Source organism: Cupressus sempervirens, chromosome 5 (genome assembly GCF_028749045.1).
Source record: "Cupressus sempervirens isolate cs-2001-9-10 chromosome 5, ASM2874904v1, whole genome shotgun sequence".
Classification (NCBI taxonomy): domain Eukaryota; kingdom Viridiplantae; phylum Streptophyta; class Pinopsida; order Cupressales; family Cupressaceae; genus Cupressus; species Cupressus sempervirens.
In genome coordinates this window covers 776681991-776700107 of record NC_143122.1, presented here as the reverse complement: position 1 = coordinate 776700107, position 18117 = coordinate 776681991, and the positions used below count along the sequence as shown (strand labels likewise).

At 32.9% G+C, this 18117-nt stretch overlaps 1 long non-coding RNA gene across 1 annotated transcript; it reads right to left on the bottom strand.

Annotated features, from left to right (window-relative positions):
- Positions 1 to 11568: 11568 nt before the first annotated feature.
- On the bottom strand, positions 11569 to 12871 carry LOC149558239 (uncharacterized). The gene is made up of 3 exons (XR_016352452.1): positions 12839 to 12871; positions 12588 to 12658; positions 11569 to 12246 (listed from the first exon to the last, which is right to left on the bottom strand). It is a non-coding gene; the product is annotated as an uncharacterized LOC149558239 (long non-coding RNA).
- Positions 12872 to 18117: the final 5246 nt, after the last annotated feature.

The window sequence follows — 18117 nt, the reverse complement described above, 5'->3', positions numbered from 1 at the left end:
GCATCCCATCTTCTTAACTCCTTCAACTGAGTCTTCTGATGATTGGTGAGGACAACACATTGTGTTGGGTTGGTTACATCATTGAATCCATTTACCAGAATTCACATAAGTCATTTTAAACCATTATGGTTCTCATTTTCTTTTCCCAAGTATCATAATTTAGTCCATTAAATGTTGTTGGTTATTTCCATGTCTTACCTCCATCTCCTACCTTATCTATTGCATAAGAATGCAAAAAAATAAGAAAAAAAATTCCCAAACTCACAAGGACATGCAGCCTTACAGCTCGAATACCATGTTGAGACTTCAAAATTTTTACTTGACAACCAAGTGACACAATCGGTGCATAGCTACTCAGCATCTTAAGAAGCTGAGTGCAGGCAATGTCAAGTTTCTCAGTAACAATGGGTGTCAAGTTACTTGGTCACCAAAGGAGAGAGCTCAAAAAAAATGGACTTGGTCAACACTTAAGCTGAGTGAACTTGATTAAAAAAGGGATTAAGTGAGCTCCATCAACTTAGTCAGATAGGGTACTAAGTGAGCCCTATTAATATAGTGATTGAATGAGCTTAGTCAACAATAAAACTGAATGTTTGTTAAACATGGGAAGAACTCAATCAATACTTGAGCCAAGTTAGAATAGAGATCTTAGTTATACATGGTATTGAGTAACTTAATGACTGACTTATAGTCTGGTTTCTTCTACCGTTAAAACACTGAGAAAAAAATAGAGAGTTGCAACTCTATTTTTCACAAATACTAAACACAATGTGGAATAGATAGAAGTGGGGAAAACTATAAGGAAAATAATTGTATATTGATTAATATGCCTACTTACTTACTTTCTATTCAAATGTTGATTCAATTATTACCAATTTGGGTGCATATGGCTTCAACCTAGAATCAAAATATTTTAACCTACTATCTCTCTTGATAATATGAACTTGCAGAACTAGATGACTACATACAATAAAGCTTGGAGCAATCATTACTTCCACAAGATAAAAAAAATGAACTTACAAAGAACAAAGAGATCTAATCCTATGTTGATGCACACTCTAATCTTCTTCTTGATTTCTGAACCTTTCTTCTGCTCTCTGAAAGCTTTGTTCCCTTCAATGGATCTCTTCCCTTTTGTTTTCAACAAATGAACATTCTTCGCTTTTGTCTTGTCTCAAAAAAAATTCTCTCTCATGTCAAATTTGAATTTACCTAATGCTTCTTCCTAGTAGGTGGGCCTTTGACTCAAGGGACAAACAATAATTTACATAAATATTCATGAGTTATTTTTGAATTTTAATTTTAATGACATTTTAAAGATCAATATTTAAAATTACTTTGTAATATATCACTATTGAAAAATTATTATTGGAAAAGAGAGATCACCTGATCATCCATCAACCAGAATGATTAAAATTTATCATAATGACAAACTATAAAATATAATTCAAAAACTATTTCAAATTTGGAAATAATCAAAGCCAAGAATTTGGAAACAATCAAAGTCAAGAAATTATTAGTAAATACCAAAAAATTCCATATCTTAACATGCACAAGCCTTGCAAATAAATTCAAGACATTTAGATGTACAAATAATTAAAACATTAAGCAATATTAATAGCACATAAATTATAGGATAAAATTTTCAAATTCCTCTTACCAACAACTATGACAATGACTGATAAGAAAATAAAAATCATTCTATAAATGTATTGCACCAATGGTAATGGATTCTTCACTATAGTCTAATAATTGATTTTGTCTTGCTTGTCTACTTGATTGATCTATAGCTAATGAATGAGAGCAAAGGAAAAATAAAAGACCTTAGCTCTTAAAAAATAATCATAATAAAATAATATTATTTACATGTCAAGATTCTAACTTCATACACCCTACTCACTATCATCCAGTAGAAGTATATCCTTCTTCTGCTTTCCTCTGTGAAGATGACTTTTTAATACTCTAGTTCCTGATAGAGGAGAACAAACAAAATTTAAAATCATCATTTTAAGATGTGTAGTGGAAGTAATATTTTTTTTTCCAATACAAGCACATATCAAGTTATGGAAATTACATTAACAAGTGCCCAACCATAACTTGATGTATTTAATAAAAATGCCTGTATACCTTCCAACTGTAAGGGCCAAATTAGAATAAAAACCATGAGATGAAGCTCTAAATAGAGAAAGTGAAGAAAGAACCATATCTCACTATCAGTAAAAGAAAGCACAAAATAAAATGAAATTTAAAAATGCATTAAAGGGTTAGTAACAGGATCCAATTTTTGAGAAGTCAAATAGAAAAATCACTTTATTGAAATTTTAAACTCGTACAAAGAAAATTATGAGGTTCAAAAGTTGTGACAAAAATATCCTGAAACCCTTATTTAAAAAGAAAATTAAAATCTTGAACTACAAAGATGGCTTCAACAGTTACCCTCTATAGTTAAGTTGAAGGCTTGCATTAACCCTTAGCCCTAGTTTTTTCCTAGGCAGGAACTAACAATGTGTGACTAGAATGTGACAAATTATATTTTGAGGTAAATGTAGAGATGAAAATATTATCCTTTCAATTGAAGATGTGCAACGAATCCTATTTCAAGTTTTATTTTTCACAGACCATTGCAGGCCATGTAATTTGAATGGTTCAAAAATGTTTAATTCATTTACTAGACAAAATCTCATGCACTATTAACATTGTTTGATTCATGTATTGGAAATAATATCTGATGAAAGGAGACAATGATAAAGGAATGTAGCAATGCTAATGGTATACTAGTGAAAAAATTAACAAAAAAATCTTGAATGTGATTTATGTTGAAATATCTCAAGCATGAATGGTTGCACCTTGAGCCCTACCTACCACCTTGACAGTCTGCACAACAGTAGGAAATTAAATGCTAGTAGGTGAGTTCAAATTTGAAAAGAGGGGGAAAACATTTTTGGAAAGGAGAAAAAAGGAATGAATTTGAGAGAGTTGCAAAGTAGAGAAAAAAAAGAAGGAAGTTGATCAACAAATCAAATCAGAGTTCAGACGATAGAAGGAAGTTTCAATTTTTGTGTTCACAATTGCATGTGTTGGATACTTTTGTCATTCTATAAGTTATTATTTTAACGAGTGAAGTAGTGTTTTCTCTAGGTATTTTTGTATGCAGCCATTAGAGTTGTAAGTTTAAAGTTTTAAATTTTATTAGTTTAAAGTTTTTTAGGGTTTCCTTGTTGAAGCCAAATGCTCCCAAATTTTTTAATAGTTTTATCTTATTTGAATAGAAAGCAAGCATACAACCTTATTGTCTCAATCTTCTATTCTTCATTGCATGGTATTTTTTGCATTTTAAAAGTTCATATTTGAAAGCTTCATCCTTTAGCTCTCTACATTTTAATGGTGGAGAAATCTAGGTTTTAATTTTGGTTTATAGCCCACTCAATTTTTTGTTAACCAAGTTCTCTCTTTGTTGTTCTTAGAAAGTTCATTTGGTACCCTTTGTCGATCGAGTTTAGTCATAAACCATTCTATCAAGCTGCACCTTGCAATGGTGACTAAGCTCACTTGACATCCTTTTCTACCAAGCACACTTCGTATACACTATTTCCAAGTTGTCCTTGTGTGCTGAGATCACTTGGCTCCTTCATGTGCTGAGCTTACTTGGCATTGTCTTCCTATCACTCAGCACCCTCTTCTGCCAAGCATTTTTTTCACTCAACATTAGTTTTTGCTGAGAATTTTTTGAGGGTTGTGATTTTTTTTTTTCACATGGTATCAAAGCTTTGAGGCCCCACATCCATAGTGAGTTAAGGCATTTCTTTTTTCTAGAATATTTGACATGGTAGGAGATGCAGGAAAGAAATGAAACAGTCACTATCCTTTAATGCACAAAGTTATTATACATGGGAAAAGAAGATGAAAACCATAATGGTTGCTAATGACTTGTGGGAGTTTGTGGTTAATGGGTCCAATGATGTGACAGACCTGGCTTATTATGTTGCTCTTATAAATCCACAAAAGACTCAGGTGAAAGAGTCAAGAAGAAAGGATGCTAAGGCATTATGTCTAATTGAGGCAGTAATGATAGAGACAATTTTTCCCAAGGTTGAAGCAACAAATTATGCAAAGGAAGCATGGGATATCCTTGAGACAAACTTCAAGGGGACTGATAAGGTTAGAGTAGTGAAGCTACAGATGATCAGGAGAGAGTTTGAGAACCTTTAGATGAAGGACAATGAACCTATTATAGAGTTCAACTTATGAATCTCCACTTTGATAAACTAGCTCAAATCAAATGGAGAAGACTATGATGAGTAGAGGATTGTAGAGAGGATAATGATGAGTTTACCTCAGAAATATGATAACGTTGTGATGACCATAGAGGAAGCGAAAGACCTCACCACATTGACCATAGATGAGTTCATGGGAACTCTTCAAACCCATGAGCGCTGGATCAACATATCAGCAACAACTTCCTAAGAGAAATCTTTCAAGGCTCAAGAGAATTCAAGAGGCAAGGGAAGAGGAAGAAATAGCTTTGGTAGAGGCTCAAGAAGTAGAGTTTGTGGAAGGAATGGTCAAAGGAACATTGGTGCACAAATTTTAGGACGAGAAAGAAACCAAGAGGGAGCAAGCACCTCTTAAAACAACTTTAGAGGAGGTAAGAAAAATTATAACTCCAATAAGAGCAATGTTGAATGCTACTACTGTCATAAGTATGAGAATTGTGCAAGTGAATGATAGAAGAAACATGGTGATTAGTTAAAGAAGAATGCTAATGTGGTTGATGTGAACATGTGAAATGAAAACAATCCCATAGCGTTCATAATGTGTAACATTGGTGAAGAAGGAAGCCTTGAGGTATGGTACCTACACAAGGGCTGTATGAACCACATGAGTGGTAATGAAAAATATTCTCTTTCATTGATAAGACTTTTAAGTTTGAAATTAAAATAGGAAATAATGGAACCATTCCCATAGTGGGAAAAGGATCTATTATGGTTCACACCAAGAAAGGTGAGAAGAAGTAGATACAAAATGTGTATTTTGTCCCCAGTATGAAGCACAACTTGATGAGTGTTGGACAACTCATTCAAAATGGTTACAAGGTGCTGATGGAAAATGACAAGTGTGTCATTCATGAGAAGGATGAGAGTGATAGATTACATGTAGTAATCCAAATGATAAAGAATAAGATGTTCCCATTGAGGATAGAGACATGTTTCTCTTCTCAAGTTAGTGTTGCACCTCCTAAGCATGCATGTACAATAGTACATCAGCAATCAACTCATAGGAGCATGATTGACAACCCCTCCAAGGTTTGGCATCTTAGGTATGCACATCTTGCCTTTGCTATTTTAAATTTTTTGTCCAAGAGAAGAATGGTAGATGGTTTGCCAAGCATAATAGATTTATATGACAAGTGTGAGGCTTGCATTTTGGGCAAGCAATATAGGATTCCCTTTAATTATAGAAATTCTAGAAGGGCTAGAGCACCATTAGAATTGGTGAATTTTGATTTGGTAGGCCCTATGCAAACCACTTCTATTAGGGGAGTACTTATTTTATGACATTCATAGATGATTTTAGTCATAGGACATGGGGTGTATTTTTTGAAGAATGAATCTGAAGAATTTGATTTTTTTTTGAATTCAAAGCCCTAGATGAAAAAGAGTGTAGACACTATTTTAAGGTCCTTGGTTTAGATAGAGGAGAGGAATATACCTCCAATATGTTTATAAATTTTTGCATTTCAAATGACATCAAGAAAGATCTGACAACCAGCTATACTCCACAACAAAATGGAGTGGCTGAGAGGAAGAACATGACCATTACTAAAATGACAAGAAACATGATGAACAAAAAGGACTTCCAACTAAATATTAGGGAGAAGTTGTAGAAACAAAAATATATTTAATCAATAGGTGTCTTACAAAGTTAGTTCATGAAAAGATTCCTCTTAAGGTATGCTTAAGGAACAGATGGATAGTTTAACACTTGAGAGTGTTCAGATGTGTAGAATATGCACATGTGCCTAAAGAAAAAAGGAAAAATCTAGATGAAAAAGGTGTAAAGTGCATCTTCATAGGGTACAATTTAGAATCAAAATCCTATAGATTATATAATCCAATTGACAAGAAGATCATGTCATTTCAAGAGATGTGGAGTTTCTTAAAAATACTTCATGGGATGGCTTGATAGATGAATCCTCATGAACTTCAAGTAAAGTACCTACCATTGAAGAGGAAGAAGATGATATTGGTGATTAGTAAGATGATGGAGCAGAAAACATGGATTGTAGGCAAAGGTAAAAAGGAAAGAAGCCCTTAACTTACCGAGCAACAACTCCAAGCACGTCAAGATAGCCCCGAGCTAGTATGCAAAAGAATAGTAGTAAAAATACTAAAAATTTAGATCCCACTCTCACCTCCCTATTGCCAAGAAAGATTAAAAGTCTAAGAGAGATATACCAAGTAGAAAGGTATGATTAAGATTATGTTGAGAGTGTAAATTTTGCATTATATTCTCATAGTGATCCAATTTATTTTGAGGAAGCTATGAATGAGGAGAAATGGTGTAATGTCATGGATGAGGAGATAGATGCTATTGAAAGAAATGATACATGAGAGTTAACTACTTTGCCTCCCAAGAAGAAAGTAATTGGAGTGAAATTGGTTTACAGTACCAAGTGTAATGCTGAAGGAAAAATAGATAGGCTTAAGACATGTTTAGTGGTCAAGGGTTATAAGCAACAATATGGCCGAGATTATGATGAGACATATGCCCTAGTTGCAAGAATGGAAAATGTGCGTGCTATCATAGTAATTATAGCCTAGTGCAAATGGAAGGTTTATCAAATGGATGTGAAGTTTACCTTCTTGAATGGTGTATTGAGAGATGTTTATGAGAAGCAACCACCTAGTTATGAAGTTGTATGTGAAGACCACAAAGTGTATAGATTGAAGATAGCTCTGTATGGTCTCAAGCAAGCTCCAATGGCATGGTACAATAGGATTGACTCATATTTGATTAGAAATGGCTTTCACAAAAGTGATGGTGAGCCCACTCTCTACATCAAGGCAACAAATAGTGATGTCTTGATTCTTGTCTTATATGTAGATGACATAATATTTTTTGAAAATGATAATTTTCTAATTGGTGAGTTCAAAGAGGGCATGAAAAATGAATTTGAAATGACAAACCTAGGTCTCTTGAAGTACTTTCTAGGAATAGAAGTAAAACAAATACATGAGGGCATCTTCACCTCTCAAGAAAGACATGCAAGGTAGATCTTGGAAAGATTCAAAAATGAAGAATAGTAAGGTAGCCCCAATACCAAAAAAAGTAGGTGTGAAGTTGAGCAAGGGAGATTGCAACAAAAATGTGAATCCAACACTATACAAGAGTTTGGTTAAAAGTTTGATGTATTTGACTGCAACTCATCCAAACATGATGTATGTAGTAAGTTTGATTTCTAGATTTATGGAAACACCATAGGATTCCCATTAGCAAGCGTGAAAGAGAATCCTAAGGTATGTGAAAGGTACAAAGGGATTTGGGATTTTATATATTGTAGAAAATGTTTTCAAATTGGTTGGTTACATAGATAGTGATTAGGCCGGAAGTTTAGATGATAGGAAGAGTACTTCTAGATACATGTTTCATATGGGACCAGGTGCAATTGCATGGGCATCCAAGAAGAAAACTATTGTTGCTCAATCTAAAATAGAGGCTAAATACACAACAAAAAATGTGGCAACATGTCAAGCTATTTGGTTAGGAAGGATCTTGACAGATTTGAATGAAACCAAAGACGATGGAACCACAATTCATTGTGACAATATCTCCTCAATTGCATTGTCCAAGAATCCAATATTCCATGGGAGAAGCAAGCATATAGAGATTAGATATCATTTCATCAAAGAATTGGTGGTGAATGGGGATATCAAAATAGAATTTTGTAAGTCTAAGCAACAACTAGCAGGCATATTTACTAAGCCTTTAGGCATTGGAACTTTTTTACAACTAAGAGAGTGTCTTGGTGTAATTGATTTGGATTAGGAGTGATCCTTGTTTATTTTTCTCAGGACAAAGGGGGAGTGTTGAAATATCTCATACATGAATGATTGCCTCTTGAGCTAAAGGCCCACCTACCACCTTGACAACCTACATAGTAGTTAGAAATTAAATTCTAGTAGGTGAGTTCAAATTTGAAAATATGAGGAAAATATTTTTGGAAAGGAGAAAAAGGGAATGAATCTTATTGATTTGATTAGTTGAAGAGTTGAAGAGTAGAGAAGAGTAGAGAAACAAGAAGGAAGTTGATCAATAGATCAAATCAGAGTTAAGAAGATAGAAGGAAGTTTGAATTTTCATGTTTGTAGTTGCACATGTTGGATACTTCTATCATTCTATAAGTTCTTATTATTTTGACCTATGAAGCAGTGTTTGCTCTAGGCATTGTTGTATGTAGCCATTAGAGTTGTAACTTTAAAGTTTAATGTTTTATCAGTTTGAAAATTTTTAGGGTTTTTTGGTTTAAGCTGAATGCTCCTAGATTTTGTAATAGTTTTATCTTATTTGAATAGAAAGAAAGAAAGCAAGTAGACATACACCTTTATTGTCTCAATCTTGTATTCATCATTGCATGGTATTTTTCGCATTTGAAAAGTTCATATTTGAAAGCTTTATCCTTTGGTTCTCTACATTTTAATGGTGGAGAAATACATGTTTTAACTCTGGTCTACAACGCACTCAGTTTGGTCTTAACTAAGTTCTCTCTATGCTTTCCCACCAAATTCATTTGATACCCTTTGTTGACTAAGTATACTTGGAAACCATTCTACCAAACTCCACCTTATAACAATGATTGAGCTCACTCGACACCCTTTGCTGCCCAACACACTTAGCATACACTACTATTGTCAATTGCCCTTGTGTGCCAAGTTCACTCGACTCCTTCATGTGCCAAGCTTACTCGATATTGTCTTCTTGTCACTCGACATTAGTTGTTGCCAAGAATTTTTTTTAAGGGTTGTGATTTATTTTTTCACAATTACCTCAAGATAGTGGTAACATGAGCAAGTGAGCAAGTGCTAACATGAAATGGAACTAAGTATGTATTTCTGCAAAACTGGTTTGATGACTGCATGCTACATACTGATAACACACTAGAGGTTACACTATCTCAAGAGTAGTGTCAAAATCCTAAGTAATTTTTAACTAATGGTACATGAAATTAATGTAGAAAATATTTTAATTTTACAATTAATTTGTGTTATAGAGGGCTTCATTCTTGTATGGTTATAACTTCATTGTTTGATAGGCTTATAGTAGGAGTTTTCCTTACTGAAATTGTTTTTGGATCAAAATGTTAAAATATTTAGGTTTTATAAATTTTTAATGATGGAAGACTTATTTTTAGAAATTTACTTTTTCTTTTAGCTTTATCAATTCTAGAAAAAGTAACTAATATTTTTTCTTGTAGACAAGTTTCTAATTTTTCCTCTATTTCTATTTTGTGTTTTAGAAACATTGAAATAAGTTGCTACATGAAATGAAAATTGATGACATGCAATATGAGACCAATGATGCCCTTTCACTTGCTTTCACTTCAAATCATTTTGTTTTTGAAAAAAATATTTTAATTGTGATCAAAATGTTGTATGATAAGGTCAAATTCTCTTTATTTCATCAATATTTGTTTCCTTTTCATTAGCATTTTACATCAATCTTTAGTACCAAAATTTGGGAGTTTTGGAGTTTTGGATTATGTTTTTCTAATTACAAATTTGGTCTTATCTTGATTGATTAATGCCATAAGGTCATAATGAAATTCAAGATGAAAATTTGTAAATCTTAAAATAATTTTAGGTTTCTAGAAAACTTAATCCATAATTTCTTTATTAATTACCTTCAGTGGTACACTCTTTTAATCCATAATTTCTTTATTAATTACCTTAGATCATATACCCTCCACATTTTATGATCAAGTTAATAATCAATTTGAATACCCTCAATTGTTTCTAACATCAATCAATAAAAAACAAATGTTTGTTTTTATGAAGTATTTTAGATTGTAAGGCAGAGAGCCCAAATCTTATTATCCATAATAAGTTGTTATAATTATAAAAGATATTTCCTCATTCAATTATTCACTTCCATCCCCAAATTTTGAATATAGCATAAGAATTTTTTAGTTCAACTTTTGAATATTTGAAGAAACATTCTTTGGTTTGGAAAAATCTAAGATTTTTTTTTAATAAAAAAATTAGAAACTTTGAGAGGACATTTTAAAAAAATAGGAAGTTTCTTAAGTATTTATTTCTTTACAATTTTGGATGAAATGAAAAACTTGATGTTAAGTAAAGGAAAATAGGTTTTCATCTGAATGATTGTAAAAATCATAATATACATTTATGTACAATGTAGTAACTTTTTCAAAAGGCACTTATATATGTGAGGAAACTAGAGAATGCCTTAAATTTTTTGACAAGATAAGCAAAGACTAATCTACACCCCAAATGAATCCTATGGTTACTATTTATCTTTATGATAACATATTAAATTGCAACAAATTTAATCATTGCCAAAATCAATATCATTAATCTTTTCTTAAAAAATTATCTTATTAAAGAATGATTTTTTTTTTTTTTTTGTCCATACTATTGTGGATCTCAAATATGAACCAATTAGCTAGAACACACAAAATATATCCAACTATTGTGGATCTAAAATATGAGAGTTGAGGATCCGAAAATGGGAATTGAGACTTGGGTATCCCACACTTAACATGAATCTAGTTGATGACCCAATTTTCTAAATATTAGTAAGCATCCTCTAATCATTGTTTACAATCAAAATATGACTAAATTGAAGTCTCCAATAAAAGTGTCATACTCAACATTTAACTTAGTACATGATTAAATCTAAGTATGAAATACGAGCATCTTTCTAAATATTCATGAGCAAAAAGTTGTTGAGGTTCAGCTCTCAATATAGTGTCATACTCAATAATTGAATCTAAACAAGAATACATTTAGGTAAAAAATCCAAGTGTTATATTCAACATTTGTGACCAAAAAGTTGCTAAGATGAGATGTTTTGTTAAGATGAGGTGTTGGTGCTAAGCAATATGGACGATTAAACCATTTTCAATGTGTTTAAAAATATATTATGATATTTGTTACCGGATCACAATATCATACATAAATGACAAAATAAAATAAAATTGAAAGGTATACTACCAATGAAGAAGAAATGCTCATGGGTTCAACTGGTAGAAGATGATTTATTTTAAAACCTATGCTTAAGACATAATAAAACTAGAAGCTAATTGTGGAAGCTTAACTTAATTGGACCATGTGTAATACATTGAATCCATGCTGAAAACAAAGGCTATGACTAGATTTCAGTTAAATGTTGGAAAAAATAGGTTATTTATTCTATTGAAAAAAAACTATTTAAAAAAATTAAGGCAAGGGTCTTCTATTAAAGGATGCTTTGACTCTATAGCCCTTTTAATATAGCCCCACCAATTAAAACAAAATTTGTGCCACATATTAACAAATTATTATTATTTTTAAACCAAAAGTTTTAATTTTATTTTTTTCTCCCATAGAGAATGGTTACCAAGAAGGGTACAGATGAGATACACATAAACATGTGACTCGTGTCTATATGAACCATAGACACATTTAGTTATATGGTAGATCTGAATCGTAGAGACATTTAGTTATATGGTAGATCTGAACCATAGAGTCATTTCATTGAAGTGGTAAATGAACAATCCAGCCCTGCTGGTTCCTATTCAAAGTGACTATCTATTACAGTGAGCGGTAAGAACTTGAGAGTTTAAAATGTATGATAAAAGATAAGTGGAACAATCAAGAAAGCCCTTCAAGTGAGCGGACTTTATTGCTTCAAGCGTTTTAATTATTGCTTTTTCGTCTCCTCTGTCATCAACACAATAGCGCATAGCGACTCAGGAGGTGCTGGTTAGCGGCACATGAAGACATTGAACACAGGAAGACATTGAGTGTTGGGTACACCCGCAAGGAGGCGCTCCGGTGGCACCAGTAACCTGCACCGCTGAGAGAAGATACACAAATTTGCAGTTGTGTTCTTTATTGCTCTTTTCACGCTCTCACTGATTACCGCCGCATATCGAAAGAAAAATGGAGAAAGTTCTTTATCTGTCTACAGTGTCCTTTGCGGTAGGCCTTGATGCCAACAAACAGCTACTTCTTCGTGATCGTGTACCTAGTGCAAAATCCATGATGAATGTATCCATCATTACCCTAAATCTTGATTTTATTATCTCGATAATCTCTAGAATAATGGTGTATCTGGCATACTTGAATAGCAAGTGAAAACAACAAAAACTAGTATGCACGGAAACCTTGGGTGTAGTATAATAAAAATTAAGCTAAAAATTGCTCTCGCTGTACCAAAAAAAAACTAAAAATTGCACTCGGCTACACTTAAATAAGAATCGGGCTTAAAAAAATCTCTAATTCAATTTCACTAATTCTAAAGTACGAATTGGCATTTGTGATGCTCTTCCCCAACCTTTTTAAATTAAAAAATAAGAAGTTGTATACCTTTCTTTCCAATTCCGTCCATTCTAAGAACAATATTAGACACCAGTTTTCCACCATACTGTGTAGCGCAACTACAAACATAACCACAAAATTCAGGAGTCAGCTTAAATGTCAAAACTATTACAAAAAGTGAAAGCAACCAATGCCATAATGTTTTTTGTGCTAGTTACGTGGCGATTTCATTATACGAAGCTGTGGTGAAAAAGAATAGATAACAAACGCCAACAGCAATGAAATGCGGATAATATAACCTTAGCTTAATGTCCCTACACAGCAATTCTGTTGATTTTTAACAAGCCCTTAACAGATATATATAGGTCCTCTGTTTAACCGTTTCCAAACTCTAGGCAGCCGATATCGGTGGCATCTCTCTTCATGCCTATCACATTCATAATGATTCATTTGATTCCATTCATGCTTATAATACTTTCCTCTAACCTACTTTTTACTTTCACGCTTTTTTCTTCTCACACAAATCTGCATGACTAGCAAAAGACGGTTCTTTCGTGTAGGACTAGTTTACTAGTTTCAATTTTTTTGGGTCCAAGTAGTATTTAATGTCAGTTGGGGATCACTAATGTGTTCAGATTTCATTTATTACCTATTAAAAATTAGTATATTTCATTTAATTATATTAATATTAAATAATAATAAAATGATTTTTTATAAATGATTTTGTAATTTATAATAAGACTTCTAACATTTATTTTAATAAAATGGAATAAATTGAAATGTAGTATGTTATTTCAAAGTAATGTTACTTCTCATGCATAATTAGATCTAAAATGTCTATAGATCAAAAGTGTTTAAGACACAAAAGTGTGGAATAATTTGTAGAACTCTAAGTACAAATATCTCAAACCTAATCACCTATCTAGTATAATATTAGTGTGACCAAAGTAAGATCCATTTTGATGAGGCATCCAAAGAGAAATGAGACCCATCATGGACAAGATGTGTTTGAAAGAGATTCAACTAGTAAGATAGTGGCAATTGATTGCAAGAAGCTTAGAGTGGTACAAAAAATGAGGTAGAGGCATATATTGTATTACTTTTTGTTGCTTTGGCTAAGTGGATGAATGCCAATCAACTTCATCTACAAAAGCTCTCTCATATTGTCATTAATGAAATTGCAAACACATGAGAAAATGCGTGGAAGATAGATAAAATCATCACCATTATTTATTAAAAGTTTGCATATTTTAGAAATTTTAAAACTTTCCATATATTTTGAAAAGGGAATGTTTTAGCTGATTCACCATCTAGACCAACACAAATTTTATAAGGATGAGTTGGTGGTAGAATATCCAAGGTGCCAATGACTTGTTTCTTGGTGACTTAACAATGATATAGAGTAATTATGTTTTGTAAGTACAAATCAATTTATTGGGCATTATAGTTAACAAATTATTTGTGTCAATTAATGATGGGATTAAGGGGGTCATTATAATTTGCACAAAATGAGGAGGATAGAGAAGAATTAAGAATGTGAGGAATCCTATTTCAAACTAAAGACCACCAAATAGGTGGTCTTCTAGAGAAAATTTTCAATGAAAGGTAGAATAATTTGCTTAAAACTAATGATTCCTTCATCCTATTGTTGCTTCATCAATTTCTCAGTGATGATTACTTGATGGTTAAGCACAAATACAAAACTAATATGGACATTACATCATAGTTTTGGCACAGTTCTCAAATTGTACTATAAGAAAGAAGTATGAAAAGTGGTAGTGAAGTGTGAGACAAGAATGGAGGGGAAGATTGGATCACATTTTTTATTTCATAGAGTTAGAGCATGGCTTTGTGGATGCAATGAGTGATTAGGTTTTCGTTCTTCAGTACCTACTCACTACAATAATTCCTTGTTAGTAGCTTCCTTTTTGGATCCGTATTTTTCTTTCGTAGACTCTTTTAATTTATTTCTCCCCTATTATTTTCAAAATAGTGTTATTCATCAAGTCAGTGTGACTCATGGATTTCTTTGCATTGACCTAAAGAGACTCATTCTAATTTGGGTATAAGGCAACATTTAAATTTTTCCCTGCATTAGCATTGAAATGATTGCCACTTGGGATAATAGACATAGAATTATGTGCCATGTTAAAGTATCCATTTGTAGATGCAAAATTATTAGTACATCACTAGTGGATTAACAAATTGGTATTGTTGCACGTCTTGGTTAAGTGAGCTAATGATACTAGAGGACCTCTAGCCTTGCATCCTCACATGCCTTAATTACAATTAACAAAAAATGTTACAATCTTTTCATAAAATGAATTTAATAACCCATATAAATTAATTAATGAATAACATAGTTGAGTAATGTAGGGAAACAAAAGAAGCATTATACTATGTCACAGCATGCCACATAATAGAAAATTTTTATGTGTAAATAAATTATTCGATAACATGTTGAAACTAAAAGAAGCCCCCAATGCACCACCATGTGCTAATTCACATAACATGTGACATAGCTTGGTAATGTATGGAGGTAAGAGAAAAATTTGCATTGCACTATCATACAAGACCTAGAACCTCTTCACCAATGATTTATGCACATGCATTTATAAATGCATTAAGTTGTCACATCCTCGTGGACCTAAATTGCAGTTAAGAAAAGTGGTTGTAAGATCGCAATGAAATTAAATGATAACCGAAGTTGGGTAAGTGACAACCTCATGACCTTTTATGCAAGTTACTCAAAACTATTTTATAATATATTAAATAATAAATTAGTGATAGGAAGAATCTAAGAAGAGGTGTCATGAATGATAGAATGTTAGATATTGTGATTTGAATACTCATTCCTTTCCTAGAAAATCATTCCCTTATGGATCATGTCTCAAATATTTGAGTGTCGCATTTAATTTTCTATAACTAAAGGAAAATAACACATTGATAGGTGTTTGATCAGACCCCTGTTAGAAAAATTCATTAGCCCTTACTAGAATAGGTTTGTTTGAGGAAGAAATATTCTAGATGTGGTCATCACTACCCACGAGGTGATCCACTCCATGGAGAAATGTGGAACCTAGGTATGTATTTGAAACTTGATATTTCTAAGGCCTATGATAAGGTAAGGAGGAAAGTTTTATGTGTTATCCTTAAGAGCTTGAATATTCTAAAAAAATTTGTTAAGGTAATCATGGTTGCTATCCCTACAGTCTAGTTTTTATTATGTTAAATGGAACCCATGGGAGATTTTTTACCTATTAGAAAGGTACTCGACAAGGGTACCCCCTTTCTCCTTACTTATTCATCATTGTTGTCAAGGTGCTAGGAAGAAACTAAAGTCCTTAGAACAAAAAGGTCAAATAAAGGGCATAAGACTAACCTCCTCAAATCCTCTTTAGGTGCTCAAACAATTTGTTGATGACACTTTCCTCTTTAGTATTTCTTCAATACATAAAGAGAAATCCATGAAAATTCTAATTAACTAGTATGAGGAGGTATTAGGCAAATGTATAAACTATCATAAAAAAAAGGTGTACTTCTTTAACATGGTCAAGGACTTGAGGAGAAAGGTGATTCAAATCTTGGAATTTTAGGAAGTGGTTTTACTTGACACCTATCTTGGTCTCCTACTCATGGTTAAGGAGGTGTCTTCCTAGTACTTGAACGGGTTGGTTGAATGCATACAAAGAAATTTTACGGGTTGGAAAGGAAAAATCTTGAGCAATGTGGGGAAATTCCAACTCCTCTTAGCCTCTTTATAGGGAATACCTATGTATTTTCTCTCCCTCTTTAAACTCCTAGGAAGATACAAGGAAATTATGGAGAAAATTCAAATAAATTTTATGTGGTTGGGAACTAAGGAGAAGACTAGGATAAGCCTGGTGAGATGGGATAAAGTTTGCATTGCTAAGTTTCTAGGTAGTCTTAACATTAGAAGGATTGGAGATTTGAATAAGGACCTCTTGTCTAAGGTGGGCTAGAGACTAATTAACTCCTCAAGTAATTGGTGCAATATTTTTAGGGCTAAGTACTTGATGGGAGACCTATTTCATCATCACCCCTTTAGCACTGCCCTCCCCTTGGGATCTAGAATATGGAATAATGTGTTACCCTCTAGAAAAATTATGAAGAAAGCTATACATTGGATCTTATGGGATGGGGATTCCATTGACTTCTAGGAGGATCATTGGCTTGAGGGAGGTTTAATCACCCTTACTAAATTCTAACTTATTAGAGAGAATTTCCCTAGATAGTTTGTTGACCTAGTTCAAAACTATATCACATCTAATAACTAATGGAAAAGACTAAAAGACCTAAATAATTTAGGGATGGTATTTCTTCTGGAGCTATATGAAGTGATTAATAAGTATTGTATTACCACCACCCATATGGAAGACTCCTTAGTTTAGAACCTACCCCACTCTGGTGAGCTCACGATCAATACTTCTTACAATTGTTGTATCATGGGAGGTAAAATGCCAAGGGATTGGAATCATATTTGGAATCCTTGGATATTGCCTAAGATCAATTTCTTTTGGTGGACATGTTTGCATGGAGCTTCTGCAACACCTTCTCATACAATATCCCTATGGTCAGGATGTGTGGAGGGAGATCCTCTCTAAATGAGGGAGTCAATATGATGAGGGCACAACCCAAGACAAAATGAACACAATAGGAAAAGGGGAATCTTATTATAAAAAATGATATGCTATTATATTCAATACAATGAAAAAAAACTCAAATACGTGCCCTAGGGGCTAACAATGTTATCTGATTTTGGAGAAAAACCCTCCTCATAGTACCTTCTCCCAAACTCCAAAAAAATTTCCTTTACAATGCTAGAAATGACCTTAAGTAACCCGAATAAGGTTTAGGGTTAGGAATAAAGTCTAGAAAATGTCATTTGGCATCCACTATCAAAACAAAAGGTTCTAGAAAACATGTCAGAAGTTGGTATAAAATTAAAAGAATCCAGAAATGGTAGTCCAACTTCCAAAAGGCATAACTTTTGATCTAGGACACTAATTGATAAACTATTTATATTTCTTGAAAGCTCTCCAAGTGCTCTATAGCCCTATGGACCAGATATGCTCATTCATCATTTTTTGAACCCATACGAGGCCATTTATTGCCTCACATTTGACATTGAAGTTCTCTTAGGGGGTCTTGAGGCAACTTAAAATTGCAGCAATTTTATAACCGTAAAGCCTTTTGACCTGATTCTTGTTTAGGAGTAATTTAAATTACAATTATAATCATCCCTCCAAGTTACACCCTCTAACTCATCATAATTATCTCTCAATTATAAAATAACCCATTTTCTACATTAACACATATCCCAAGGTGCTCAAAAACACTAACCTAGAAAACCAATAGTGGAGCTATGAGATTTGAATCTCTATTTGATCCAAATGGGTATCCAAAAATAAAGACAAATTAAATAGAAACTAACACTAAGAATATTTTTGAGTGATATAGGATTTCCCTTACACCACTAGATGTTATTGCATCAAACACCCATGGTAGATTGAAAAGTGACCCTACCACTTTATAACTAGTAGAGGAAAACCCATAT